Genomic DNA, 14,343 nt, shown 5'->3' with positions numbered 1-14,343 from the left:
CCACAGACTCATTCAGAATTCTTTTCAAGTTACATGGACAACACTGCAGTTAGGAAATGTGTTAGCTGCTACCAAAGGAACTAACATTTGGGTCTTGGCTGTTGCTTCCCCTCAGTATTCTCAGATCACAGTCCCTGCAGTTCCCTCAAACATCTTGCTCATTGGAATAAAATGCTCCCCGTAGGGTTCAGACACCCAGGGGCTGATCTTCAACTGGTGCAGACTGTCAGGACTCCCTTAACCTCAGGCAACCCAAGGTTTTCAACTTCAGAGGATTTATCAGCAACTCAGCAGCTGTGAGGAGAGCACAGCGTTAGGTCAGAGAAGGAACAGGCCAGCAGTTGTGAATCAGCCATTGGCACACTCAGCTCAGCTGAGAATTCCCAACCACAGCCTACAGAAGGGGGTTGTTACATCTTGATTAATTTCAAATCACACTGTCTTCTTTCAGTCTCTACCTTTTTTGGTTATCTCAGTGCACAGCAATGGTCCCAGTGGTTGAGATCTGCACAGTTGTGTTCTTGACTCTGATCTTAATCATGTGGCCTGCGATGGAAACAGTGACAAATTACTTTTATCAGTCAACTAAAAAGAAAGGACAAGCTGGTATAGTCTTCCAAATTTAATCAGCTACATTACAATCCAAATAAAGGTGGTGATACAAAACATGCTATTAAATACTTCACTATTTAGTAGGTATAATTGCAGCTACAAAGAAATTTGAAATACCATAACCTAGGAATCTTCCAAAAGCAGTTTCTTCTTCTGTTTTTAGCCCGGGTATCACTTACTAACAAGCTATTGCTGCTGAGACACAGCACATTAGCCCTGAATTAATGCACCTATACATCTTCTGGAACGGAATCTGAAGTGGACCTGGTTTCTATATGAACAACTGTGTTCACATCCATCTACACACAATCATGTCAACAGCTCACTTGATGCTCATACAATTATTTTTCAAGAAGTCTCTTAGTCTCTCAGTACTTTGGAAAATGAGACCACTTCTTAGTAAACTGAAATATGGCTCTAAATGCCCAAGTTTATACAGATAGATTTTAAAACATTGGCAACAGTGAATAACTGCATTAACAAGAGCAAACCCAAATATAACTATCTATTGAAGTATTTGCTGCAAGTATATATGTATTCCCTATTTAAAGTTACCAGTATAAAATGGTATGTTCGGATGTAACATTTCAACCAATAAACACATTCCTAAGGGAAGATATGGCATGCTTTTCCACCACTTATCACAGTCAAACACACCAGCTGCATCTGTTCAGGGCAGTTCATATCTCACTTAGAGCTACTTTTCATGGCCTGTGACTTAAAAAAGAAAGTACCTGGGCTCACTCTCTGTTCTTAGGAAGATCCACAACACTGCGCAAATCAGTATTTCCTTCATGCAGCACTGCTCTTAAGCATCCGTGGGTGATTTCAACACCACATACTGGTCTTTGACTCCAACAGAACGGGCAGGGGGAGAATTTAGAAAAGGAGAAAGATAGACAGAGTATTGATCCCTTTCTGTGCCCTCAAATACCACACAGGCAGCTTGGGCTAGAGAGACTTAGCAAGAGGGGTAGGTTAATATTCTACAACTCTCTGAAATCAGCTGTAACATTGTTGTAGATTTAAGGTGGTCAGAATTTCACTTGCTCTGTGTTTTCCTGACAGAGAAAGTCTAGTGTTTTGCTGAATTAACTTTTAGTGGGGCTACTTCTTCCTTTTCTGGAATTTTGGGCAGCAGAAGACCTGGTGCTGCTAAAGCCCTTTGATGAGCAGCCCTCTACAGCTTCCAGGTTCACTCTGCCTCTGGGGGTCACACCTGTTCACAGCCCCATGGCTGAACAGTACCTCACAGCACGTCTTCCCTGCCTTCCCTACTAGTGGAAACACACAGGCACCCTCTAGTCATGCATCTCTCCTTCTCAGCAGCTCTGGAGGCCTGTGGTGGGTCGGCTCCACTGATCAGCTGGAGATTTTGTTTAGAAGGCTTCTTTATGCTGTTTATGCTGCTGTCAACACCACAAACCCAACACTGCCACCTCGTTGTTTACATACCTCCGCTCCAGGACACCTCTGCTAACACTGCCCAGTGTGTGAGGGTGCAGCTTCTCTTTATTATTTGTATAAGGTTTGTTAACCACATCGCTATAAGATATTCATTCAGATTTCACCCAAACAGACCTCTTGCTGTCAGCATTTAATTATGTTTGCATTCCTATGTAAATAGAGTGTTAGCCAAAAGAGAGCTTTTTATAGAAGATAAGGTCAGGCACATCTTTACAAGAAAAGGAAGCTTTGGAAGCTTCTGTACTTCTGACAAGAATAAATTTCTAAATGCAAGGGGAAAATGCATAGAATTGAGCATGTTCTGTTGGTGATAAATCACACTACTGAAAGTAGTACTCTTTATATATCTTTCTTTGGAGGCTTAAGAGTACATATTTAATGCGTGCATATAAAGTACGTCCTTGTAAGACTATGTCTTTTCAGACTTCCATTGAAAAATACTGTGCACTTAAGATCACTCTTTTTAAAGATTCACAGCTCAGAAAAGATTTCAACCAAGTTTTTCTCCCAAGCTGGGTATCAAATTATTTGACAATCTTTTTCTCTGTTTGGCTCATGTATGTAAACATCTTGAGAAACATTATGTTCTAAACTTAACCACAGATTTTATATCGTACGATAAGCATACATTTTAAATACTGATTTAAAGCTTAAAATACTGAAATCTCATAAATTCAAATAGGTCCCTAGTCTTCCAAGTATAAATGTCCATTACCCTTTCAAATATGTTTAGAAGAATAACACAATCCTTCAAACAAAAATACCAGACTCCACCATGTTTAGACTGGTGGGAACTGCAGGAAGCCTCATACAATTTTTCCTCACCAACATAGGTCTTAACTCAATTGTCAAGATTGTTGTCACCTCCAATCTAGATTCCTGTGAAAGGTCGTGCACATCTAATGGATTGGCTCAACTTTTATTGTACTGGGACACTGTGGTTACCTTCAGATTCCCAGCTAGCATTCTCAGTAACCACACTGAGAGGTAGAACTGAAATCACATTGAACAGAGCTATTTCCATGATAACAGCTTTTGAAGAACTTGTGCAAGTTTCTGGGTGATAAGAAACTGCATCAGCTATGTTGGCTCTTGATTTGGTCACATTCAATGCAGCTGAACAGAAATTAAGTATCAGTTAACCTGATGCTGCTCCAGAAATCTATATAGAACACAATTTAGTGTTCTCAAAATGAGACTTGGCAAGTTATTTTCTTGTGGCACATTGGTCTCGACAATACAATTTTGATTTGTCCAAAGGTTCCTATGTTTCTAGTCGTGTCAGAAGTCAGCATAACAATAATTTGGGGGCTGATAGTTCATATGGATCACCCAAGTTCTTCTTTCTGAGACACCATTAGGAAATCAGAGCACAATTTGGCTCACCACGTTTTCACTTGCAAACCTTTAGGTACCCTAAAAATGCTTCATGAGGAAGATAATAATGAAGAATTTGCAATTAACTCTTTTTATTGCTGAGTACTGCCCCAGTACTGTGATGTAATTCACCTGTGCTGTTTGACCTAAAGGGGAATTTGGCAGTTGAAGCAGAGATGTTCTCACGGATCTGCCCTATTACCTAACTTTACCTACTGCTTCATTAGAGAAGTGTAAAATGATTTACATATAAATATAAAATCAATTTTATACAAAGCACTCTGAACAAATGTCTTCCACTATATGAATTTAAAAAAAAAAAAAAAAGACATTTTATCTGGCTGGAAACACTTTGATAAACAACAGGTCTCATTGACTACACCATTGAAACGCTCTAATGAATTTTTAATGTCTTTAGTTGTTTAACTGGATCTTATTAGAAAGAAGATGAAGACACAGGAGCATGATGTTTCTTCCACTGGCACATTTAAGAAATCAGTATAGGCATGCCAAGAAAACATTCTGTTTTCAAAACGAGGCTCCAAAACTGAACTTGGGAAAAAATAAAAAGCATTTTGTCGTTGTTTCTAGAATTAAACTACTGCTGCTGATTTGAACTGTATATTACCATTTCCTCAAACTGACTACACTTTGTTCTGTCCTCTACCTCACTACTGGTATGATATTGCATCTGTGGCTGGCTGACAGGTGGCAGAAACTGATCACATTTGAAAACAAATGAAAGGTCAGAGATCTCTGACTGCACAGACAGTAGAAGGGAAATTCTGCTATTATAATCTATGTGCCATTTCCCCATGAAGTTAAAACTTGATTTCCAAGACAATAACATGCTTCACTTATAGCTACTACCACACAGGCCTGCCAGCTGTAGAGATCCTCCCTCTCTGCTTAGTAACCCTGTACTGATTAACAAGACTGAGCCAAGAAAGTTCACCTTACACATTTTTGTCAGGTCCTTCATTTACTACCTATGTCCCTGTGTCTGCTGCAGGTTTTAAGTCTCATACACAGTCCTGAGCTGTAGGCACTCAAGCACATTAAGATGATAACTCCTCAAGCATTCTGCTGTTTTTCTGGTGACCGGCCCGCTGTGCCTTGAGAAGCCCCCCAGCTTGTATGGAGGCTGTCTTTGCTGGAAAACCCTATGTATTATGATCACCAACAGAACAATGGAGTTGGCTGCACATACAGTGGTAACCCAGTGCCCCAGTGGAGAGAAGAGCCCCTTGCAGAGCTTGCAGAGCAGGGATCGTGAGGAGTGTAACACAATGAGGCCCGCGGAGCATTAATGCACGTAGGGGTTCCTGTGCCAGGGCTCCACTCAACAGGCTGCATCTCCTGGCAAAGTGACAGGGTAGGATTAGTGCTGATCAGAAAGACAAGCTACTTGCTCAGTTTCCTCATGTAAGAAGGAGAGGAGTAATACAGCTGGGACTTCAAAGCCTGCAAGGACATGAAAGCTCTTTCCACACTAAAAAAAAAATAGAGGTGCATCTTCCAGCAATTTTTCTGAGCACAGAGAAGAAGGTCCCAAAGTTCACTTGCCTATAGATTTCCCTGAATGAGAAATAACATGTAGAAAGTGGGTGTCTTCTTCCCAGAATACACTCCAGAGTGTTTGAGTATGTACCTCATCCTCCCCCACATTTGTTTGTTTTATCCATCTGTTATTGCCCCATATTTGATTATGAATTGAAAGCATTCTCCTGGAGCTGCACTCTGAGCTTTTTAAACTGAAGTGTTTGAATAAGGCTTGTCACTACAGGAAGGATACAGAGGGCATCACATTCCCCAGCTGCCTCCCATCACCCTTTCCCCCTCCCTGCACCTCAGGGCCAGCAAGCAGCTTGGATGCAAAAGGGGAGAGCTCTAAGCAGCTGCTACCTCTTCCCTGTTTCTCCTGCTGAGCAGCTTCCATGCAGGGAAGTGGCTCTGTTGCTTGATTTCAAGTTGAAGGAGCCTGAGGGCAAACAGAATGGTTCATTGGGCTGTCTAAGCCTGCAGTGGCACATTAGTAGAGGATGGATTCCCCCCGCCGTCCTACAGAGCCACAAAGGACAGGCGTATGAGAGAGAGGTCATGTGGCTCCCTGATTCTCCCTGTCCCAGCCACAATGCCTGATTAAAGAAATTATCCTGATTTTTCCCAGATGAGTGTCCCAAGGAAATGCACACAGTCTTACAAAGCAGTTCTTCTCAAAGAGTCTGCAGAAATAGGATGTTCTGGCAGTAGTTTAAAGTTGGGAAGTTCCCCTGCCTTCCAGAGGACTTTCCAAGAAGGGGCATTTAAGGGTGATTTTCACTGTCTCTGGACTGGCTGAACTGACATATGAAATAACCTGATGAAGACTCAGGCTGTGGAGGAGTTTCTTTGCTCCAGCCAAATGTCCTGCAGAACAAGCTAAAGTTCTTCAGTTCAGCCTACAGGAGATCTTTTTGACACTGACAGAGTGTGATAAACACCATGGTAGCCAACAGAGCTGGGAGCACCCATATTGCTTGTGCACTGTTCTTGAGCGAGAAGAATATAAATTTTTCAAATGTATAGCCTGTTTCTTAAGAGGTCGTTTTGGTTTTTTTCCTGAATTACTGCAATAAGCCATTTGCACTTGATAATTTAACTGATATGGGGGCTGTTTCAGGTAGCAAATTTGCTGCTTTGTTCTTCACAACATGAGGAAAATTATTTTAAAAACAAGTTTTCAACTTCAAAGCTTTACAACCTGACACAAAACACAGCACACACACACCACCCATGCTTCACATTTTAGCCATTTGCAGAGCCCAAAAGCAGTGTGGAAACGGCTGACAGTGAGGGGATTGAAAGAGTTTTTCTGTGTGGGCTCCTGCTGCAGCCAGATTAGATGAGGGAATTAGAGACAGGGTGCGGTTCCCACCTCGAATGCCTCTCCTGCAGTTCACAGACCTTCACACTGCCTTATTAACACGCACTTCCCTCTCTCCTTCCAAACATGCAAACTGCACCCTCTCCCAGGTCCCTCCTTAGCTTAAGGGCGCTGGCATGTTCTCTGCTGACTTTCTGGAACCCAGGGATTTCCAATTATTTCCACATCCTCCTTCTGTTTCTCTTCTGGCTGTGCTGCCTTTGGGCTGCCTGCTTGACTTCCCACCCCACAGGTCTGCAAGGCAAGGGCAGAAATGCCAAAATTAAGAGAGCAGATAATATTTGCACAAAGCAGAAGGGAAGAGGAACAAATATAAATTGCCTGGGGCCAAATTTGCTTATTCTCTCTAGCTTGCTCCTTTCTAAAAAGGCAGCCTGTTTGTCTCCTCAGGTTCCTGTTAAGCTTCCCAGAGCATCCAGCTTTGTCTCTCTCAGTTCTTAGGGAGCAATGAGGAGTGTCTTCTTTGCTTTTAGGCACAAAAGGCTGCATCAAGGTGAGGTACAGGCAGCGTGTTTTATTTGAGTATGTGGCACCACACTGCAGCACATCTGAGAAGCCTTGAACATACTATTGCAATATTTTAAATTCTTGCATTAAGTTACATCTGCCCAGAGCAGAAGTTGATCCCAATCTGATAGGCAATTGTTGCAGAGCGTGCACCTAAGGCTTGTCCAGTACACAGTCTAGCAGTTCCCTCACAAAGATGCCAGCTTGGCCCCTCACACAGCCCTAACACACTCCCTTTGCTTTCCAGTGCTTGTTTAACTGCTTTTCTATTTTGCTGTGTATCAGAGACACTCCTCACTCCATTCCTTCCTAGAAAGCTGGTGGCTGTAAGCAGCCTCCTCCAAGCCCTTACCTGGCCAAGGCTACAAAGGGCCTCCACCCTCTTGCTTGCTGTGGGTACTACTACAAATAACCCCCTTCACCCTGTTCCCAGGCCAAGTATTGCAGGGAGGGAAGGGGAAGGAAGGAAAAGGAGATAGCAAATGGACTTACTGTTCACAAGAAGGGTGGGGGAGACATAGAGAAAAGCTAACCTGAGATGCAAGGCTCTTTTGGTTTCCTCCTTCTCCTGTAAGGACGATTTCTGCTGTTCCCACTCTTCCCCACTCCACTCCCCCATTCTAATCTAACTCCTGCCCCTAAAGGAAAGGGAAGAACTGTGCCTGTCTTTTGCAGAAGTCCTGGCTTGATGCTCTTCTCTAGGAAGTCAGTCAATCAAAGCAGCTCTCCACACTGGCAGAGCTGGGCATGGGGTGAAGGCCTGAGGTCAAGTTATCCATAGCACTGCAGGTCTTCATACGCGCATCTATTAGATTGCCAGAGTAAGACAGACACCAAGCATTTATCTGGTTAATTACTCCTTTCATTTTTCATTATTCCCGTTTCAAAATCTGTATGCATACACTTGCAGCCCCTAACAATAGCACGTTTGTGTGATTCCAGCTGACCAAACAACAGAAGTTATAAATAACTACAGATGACCGGACTCTGCTGTATTTTCATTTATGTAATTTTACTTAGATCATCCATTGGAAAGGGGTCATACTTCCATGTTTCTCACATGCAGAGGCCCTGTAGGTTAGCACACAGGAGATGAACCTTGGCAGCCTGCACTGCTGGACTGCCTGAAGAAGAATTCTCACTGCAGCTGCCTGAACCAAGAACACACAGGGGCTGAGGGTGAGGTAGTTGTTCGCAGTGCCACACCAGGCAGCAGGTGGCTGAAATGGCAGGACCGGTGATTCTCAGATATAAAGCTTTGTAAAACTGTTACTCATTTGTGGGTTTTTCTTTTATCAAGGCTCCCTGGCATTTCAGAGGAACAGTCAGTGCCTGAGGAATTCCAAAATGAGTGGAATATTGAGAAGTGGCATTAAGTAAACAGGATAAATGACCATAAGGTGAAACCTCTTATTCTTATACAGGAAACAGCCACAGCATGTCCATCCATGCTAACAGAGCATCATTTCTCATCCACATCAATGCGCTGAATTAAAAAACACTTTTAATATTTTTAGATGCTTCTCTCTGTACAAGCTTAAATGGGAACAGGCTTGAATTTACTTTGGTAGTTGGGACATCAAAGGGTACCTCTTTGAGGGTCTTCTATCTACAGTCTTTTCACGTTATATGGAAGGCTTACAGTAGGTAAAGCACTGTCTGTAGTTCTGTCACCATGCAACAATACTATCCAAGAAAAATTAACTCGAACAAACATACTATAACCAAAAAAAACCTCCACAATTTGCGAAATGTCTTGTTTCTATCTAGTAAATAGGGCAGTTCTCCACAAGACTTTTAGAAAAGAGACACAAAGGGAACTGCTATGTCCAAGGTTTCCTTTTAGGGTTGCACATCAAGATCCAGAGCAGCCAGATGGAGACAGCAACATATTTTACAGTATACTGATGTATGAAATAGGCCTCACAACTAATCCTAGCAGATACATACCCAGCCAGACCATATCTACAAAATAAAGCTGCAATATCTTTTCCTAAAATAGAGAGTATTAAGGAACTTGGTGATTAAAAATTCACGATAAAACTCATAGGTGGCAGTAAACAGGACAGAAATTATTTACCAAGGTTTCATTCCTTTATGTTAAAGCACCATAGTCCTTTTTAATTGATCCATCTGAAATAACAGAGAAAAATGTATCCAAAGAAAAAGCAGGGGTCTTCTTTGGAGTCCTTAAATATTTAACCTGCACTGAGGAGGCTGTGTCCATGCAACTGAAGAGTGGTGTTGTTCTCTAGTACAAAAACTTTTCCTACTTACAGGGGGTTATCTTTCCCATTTGATTTTCTTCTTTATCTGTGGGAAATTTAGGCATTTACTAAAGATTTCAGAAAAGGGAAGTTGCCTGGTGTTGGGAATTCTGATATCACAGCCATGGAATGCCACACACTTATTAGCCAAGTGTTTCCATCCCTCTGTATACATGACTCCTTCCTCAAGCCAATAATTTTCATAACCTTTTGCCCTTTCCATGGCATCACAGCTATTTAGTAATATTTACCTTTTTTCCCATCTTGTAAAATGTATGACGCCGTTGCCTTGCTAGTTCGTGACTGATCCCCACATAGATCAACTCAAACTCAACGAGCAGTTCACAGAGTTTGTGTTCCCAAGTATGTTAGTCAATAACCCCTAATTTATCTAAGGAAAAATATATCCAAATTGTTAAGGAGGAGGTACCACAGCTTTTTTTAAGCTTCTGTCTGGTGCCATTAGTCTCAGGCACCAGTCTTACAACTGAATTTACTGGAAGAGCTTTTATCTTTTGGAAACCAGTGCCCTCTGGGCTAACACTGAGAATATGTACTTTGTACTATATCCAACATAGGGTTGTAATTAGCAGCCAGTATAACACTTCTGTTCATCAAATAACCAGCTTATTACTAAGGACCTATTTGTAATATTACTATCTACTAAAATTAGACATTATTGTAGCTGCGACATGGTCTAGGCCAGATAAAGTTATGTCTACTTGCAAGAACCATGAGCACTAGCTAAAGGGCCAAGTTGTCAGCAAGTTACAGACTTTCTTCAGAGAAGAGCAGGAAAGATCCAACTGTGATTTCTGTTTACATCAGAAAGAAGACTGAAGTTGCTTTTAGCCTAAACCCCAATGTAGAATGGATTGTGAATGATTTTTCTCAACATATGTATTAAAATAGATGAGTCTCCTGAAGGATATTCAAATAATCAACTTGGGTGGCTACACTTTCAATAAAAGAAAACTCTGTTGCCCACTGACTGTTGAGAAATCATCTTGTAGAGAATAGTGAAAATTTAAGAATATAGTTGTATGTCTTTGCAGCCTGGAAAGTCTGCGCTGAAAGAAAAACTGATTTGAAATATGCACACCTAATTTTTACTGATTCCAGAACATGTCTGTAATAATATGTGCTTTAAAATGTTTATTTTGCCAGGAGACTCCAGGAATATAGACCTTCTATATTTCAAATCAAAACAGAAGTGTCACAAACCTGCCAAGTTCCATGTGGTGCCCCGTGGGTACTTCAGAAGCTTTGTGCTTTGCATCCTGTCTCCTCAGCATGAGGTCATCTGCAATCTCTGCCTCTGAGAAAGGTCCTTTCCTCTTACTGCCTCTAGCAGACTCATAGAAGGGTCTGAAATACAAAAGCATAGTGTGTGAGTAGAGTAAACCAGAGAAGAACTATTATCTCTCTAGAGTAATGGATTTTCAAAAGTGTGAAAACTTTCTTAGAAATCTTGCAGGCTAAAAAAAATTATAGAATGAGGTGTAATACTGATGCTCAGTCCTTCTTTTGCCCTTGAGCAGAAAAAGTAAAAACAGTCGTCTATGGGGAGGAAGCTGTACAGAGCAGGACCTGCATTTTCCTCCAGGACGCTCGCACAGGGTGACACACTGCATATGATATTGCTGCTAGAGACATTCCTGAGAAGCCTGAAAGAACACAGCAAGTGTCTGGTAAAATATGCAGGGACCTCTGCAAGATTCAGGCCAAGCACTGAACATTTCCTTCCTGCAACATTACTGCCCTTTATTTAGTTTGCTTGATAAAAACTGTAGTCATTCTTCTCTGTATGGTCAAAGAATAGAATCATAAAATCATAGAACTGTTTCGATTTGAAATTACCTTTAAGATCATTGAGTCCAACCATTAATCCAGCACTGTCAAGTCCACCACTAAACCAACAAAGACCATTTAGGCTGCCCATCACATATGGGAAGCCTTGGGTAGGAAATCTGTCATACAGGTTTGTGTAGCACCTCTCCCCCAGCTCCAGATGTTGGAAGGGAAGCCATACAAGACAGAGTTACAAACTTCAGAAGTATGCTTGGTCTTGTCTATCCCTCATCCGCCACCAGTATTAACACTGCAGATCTGTCCAGTGTGGAAATATGAGTTCAAAAGCCTTTCCACTCTCTCTGCTGACTTCTATACAGCTGCTAAGCTTATGCATGATATGTTTATGTTAAGGGTTTGGTGTAAACGGGGCTTATTTTGCATAGCTGTCTAAAAATGTCCCATCCCCTCCTTTTCAAAAATGGGCAAAAGACCAAATATTTCTGTAAAGCTTTTAAAATCCTATAGTCTACAGAAGACATTAAATCTTCTAAAGCAAAATTGAACATTTGCAGAAAGAGTGGACATTTTTTTCTGGGGGAAGGTCATATTGTTAAAAATGCTGATTTTAAAAGCTTTCAGATAATCCTGATCACCAAGCTACACTAAAAAGTCGAAGGGATAATTCTGCATGAATTCTGCACCTTCCAAATGGTGATAGATTCCTTTAAAGATTTGTCTAACACAGGCAGCATAGTGTAAATTCTTAGTAAAAATGAGGATTAGTAACAGCATTGCACATAGTGATGGGTTTGTAATGTACCTCCTATTTATTTTGGTCTCAGACTCATCATGAGAAGAGAAAGAGCTTGTAATTTCTTGATGAAGTAATTTAGTGAATGGGGGGCAAAGAACGTAATTTAATTACTGGCTTAAATAATTTATGTGACAGCCATGCAGTTCTTTTATCTTCTGTTAGGCAATGTGTTCATTTTTTTTATGTCTAAAGCTTTAACACAGTGTGTCACAGTGCTAAACTCAGAATGTGTGGAAAGCCCAGGGTCTCTGTGACAGAAAATCAGACTGCAAATTAATTAATTCCTTTTTGCTGCTTGGAATCGGGACTGGTAGGCACAGCTTTTTCCAAGTTAGTTTCACCCTGAACTACGTAAGTATACTTAAGACATTTTCCAGTGGGCAATACAGTATCACAGCACCCTTGCATTGAGCAGTACTGAGGAACTCCAGAGACAAGGCGGGAAATAGTGTGAGCTGGGCTCAGCACAATGCTAAAATGCCTTTCTCTGGGCCAGTGAAAAGTCTGGTGAAGAGGACCACATGCACAGCTCAATGAGACCTCATAAAAAGAAGCTAGAACACCATAAGAAAATACCACAGGCTAATCCAAGGCCACAGGTGGCTGGAATATCAGCTGGAATATACCCACTGATGTCATTAGGAATATTCATTTCCAGCATCAGGGAATCTGGCTCTCTTTAGCTCCAAAATTTGCAGGACCCTCTGCAGGAACAATTAATACCCATTTAGGTAATTTTGGTCCATGGGTACTCTTTCTCTGAAGTACAGATTTTATTCAGGAGGTCTTCTTTCTCAGGTGTTGAAAACCAAGGACAAGAAGTAACCCAGTCTTATTACCTCTGTATTTATCTTCTAGGCAGGAAAAAATGAAGCATGAGATATCAGTGAACCAAGCCCCGCTACCTCTCAGAAAAGATTACAGGGGGAATTCAAATGTCCTGGTATAATTCACAGATTCCTGAGTTCACATGAACAGCAGCAAAAGAGGAAAATTGCTCCATATCCTGTAGAGAGGAAATGAAAGGTATCTGGAAGAGAAGAATGTGCTGTGTGGTGCGAAAATGCTGTTTTGATTCCTGATGCTAAACATCTGCCATATTTTTGTATGGAATCACTTGACTTAGTGAGAGAATAGCATCTTCAGGATTGTGCAAAGTCTATTCCAGACCCGAGCTGTCTGAATTGGCAGCTGTGAGAACACCCACAGGAAGCATGGGACCCTGGAAGAAAAAGTGTAGGAGTACATCCTGTGGGGATAGATAAAAGTCAGAGCCAGGCTATGGGAACCTCTTCAGAACAAACATGCAAATACAGTTTCGCAAGTCAAAGTCCCAACTGTTTGTTTAGGGATTTTTCGGTTATTTGTTGCTTTTATTTGGCTTTCACAGAACAGAAACAGAGAAAGGATCTTAGAAAAAAAAAAAAAAAGAAAAAAGGAAAAAAAAAAAAAGATTAATGAAATCAAAACCTTAAAACCTTAGATGTTTTCTTTATTGTTTGGTGTGAGTTCACGTGCTTGGTGTGCAGTGCCACAGCTTGCTTCATTGCCTCGTGATAGGAGATTGCCATAATATACCTATTTCTGGTCCACCAAATTTGATAGTTTGTCTGCACACACAGCCAATAAGAGCAGTGCTAGGACTGAGCTGCCTGTAATTCCTCACTGTCTTCATTTCATGGACAAATGCCCCCTCTCATCCTCATGAAATCTTACAGCTTGTGAGGAAGTGTAACAATGGGAAAGAATTTAATCCATTTCTTAATTATTAAATGGTCCCAGTCACCGACATCAAATAACAGTTGGTGTCATGGATACAGACAGCTTCCCATGAATACCAACAGGTGGCCAAGAGACCCCCTGCCATAAGAACACACGCTCTCTTGTGCTCCCATCATTGTGGTAATGTGCTCATCTTTCTTCTTACCTTTATATGCCCTCCTGAATAAAGCTAGATGGATTTGTTTTTATCTTGCCTAGATGGCATTTTCATTTAATATTTGTACACAGTATTTTTCTCAGTCTTTCAGGCAACTTTCTGCTGTTTGTGCAAATGATACCCTGCAAAATCAATGCCCACAGATTGATGGCACATTGTGTCAATTAATATTTCCTTTTGTTTCTGAACATTCCTAATTCCTGTATCACTGACAAGGTTGAAAAGGAGGTTTAAATTGGCTTTCTGCATACTATCTATTTTTCCTTGCATTGCACATGCTGCATGTTCTCTTGTTCTTTTTACTTTCCTGCATAAATAATCTTAATTTTTTCAATTTCTTTCTACAAGGAATATGTTCTCTGTAGTTTTCTGCTATTTTTGCTACCTGCCTGGAGTTTTTTTCTACTTCTGAGTCTGCCTTTTTTTTTTTGGCATGGAGTTCCTAAAACCAAATGAAAGAATGAAAATGAGGACATGGCATCTTAGATGTAACACTGTCCATTTGATTGTCTACTTACTTCTAATGTTCAGTCTAATAAGTTCTTTTTTCTGTCACACGCCCAGAAGAGACATTGACTGCGTTGTGCATCACTCCTTAAGCCTTCTTGTTTCTCAGGAGGTTAGTACTACATTCAGAACC

At 41.2% G+C, this 14,343-nt stretch overlaps 1 long non-coding RNA gene across 3 annotated transcripts in view; it reads right to left on the bottom strand.

Annotated features, from left to right (window-relative positions):
- Window positions 1–14,343, bottom strand: part of LOC138105087 (uncharacterized) — a 74,200-nt gene that overhangs the window by 37,794 nt on the left and 22,063 nt on the right. The window contains exons 2-4 of one of the 3 annotated variants that reach the window (XR_011148376.1): window positions 10,381–10,524; window positions 459–546; window positions 8–294 (exon numbers count right to left, since the gene is read on the bottom strand). This is a non-coding gene — a long non-coding RNA (uncharacterized lncRNA). Of the gene's footprint in view, window positions 1–7; window positions 295–458; window positions 547–10,380; window positions 10,525–14,343 lie in introns of those variants that run through there. The other 2 variants (XR_011148377.1, XR_011148378.1) reach the window with 2 other exon arrangements.

This window comes from Aphelocoma coerulescens, chromosome 2 (assembly GCF_041296385.1).
Source record: "Aphelocoma coerulescens isolate FSJ_1873_10779 chromosome 2, UR_Acoe_1.0, whole genome shotgun sequence".
Lineage (NCBI taxonomy): Eukaryota > Metazoa > Chordata > Aves > Passeriformes > Corvidae > Aphelocoma > Aphelocoma coerulescens.
The sequence above is the reverse complement of the archived record's forward strand: the minus strand, read 5'-3'. Positions and strand labels throughout refer to the sequence as shown.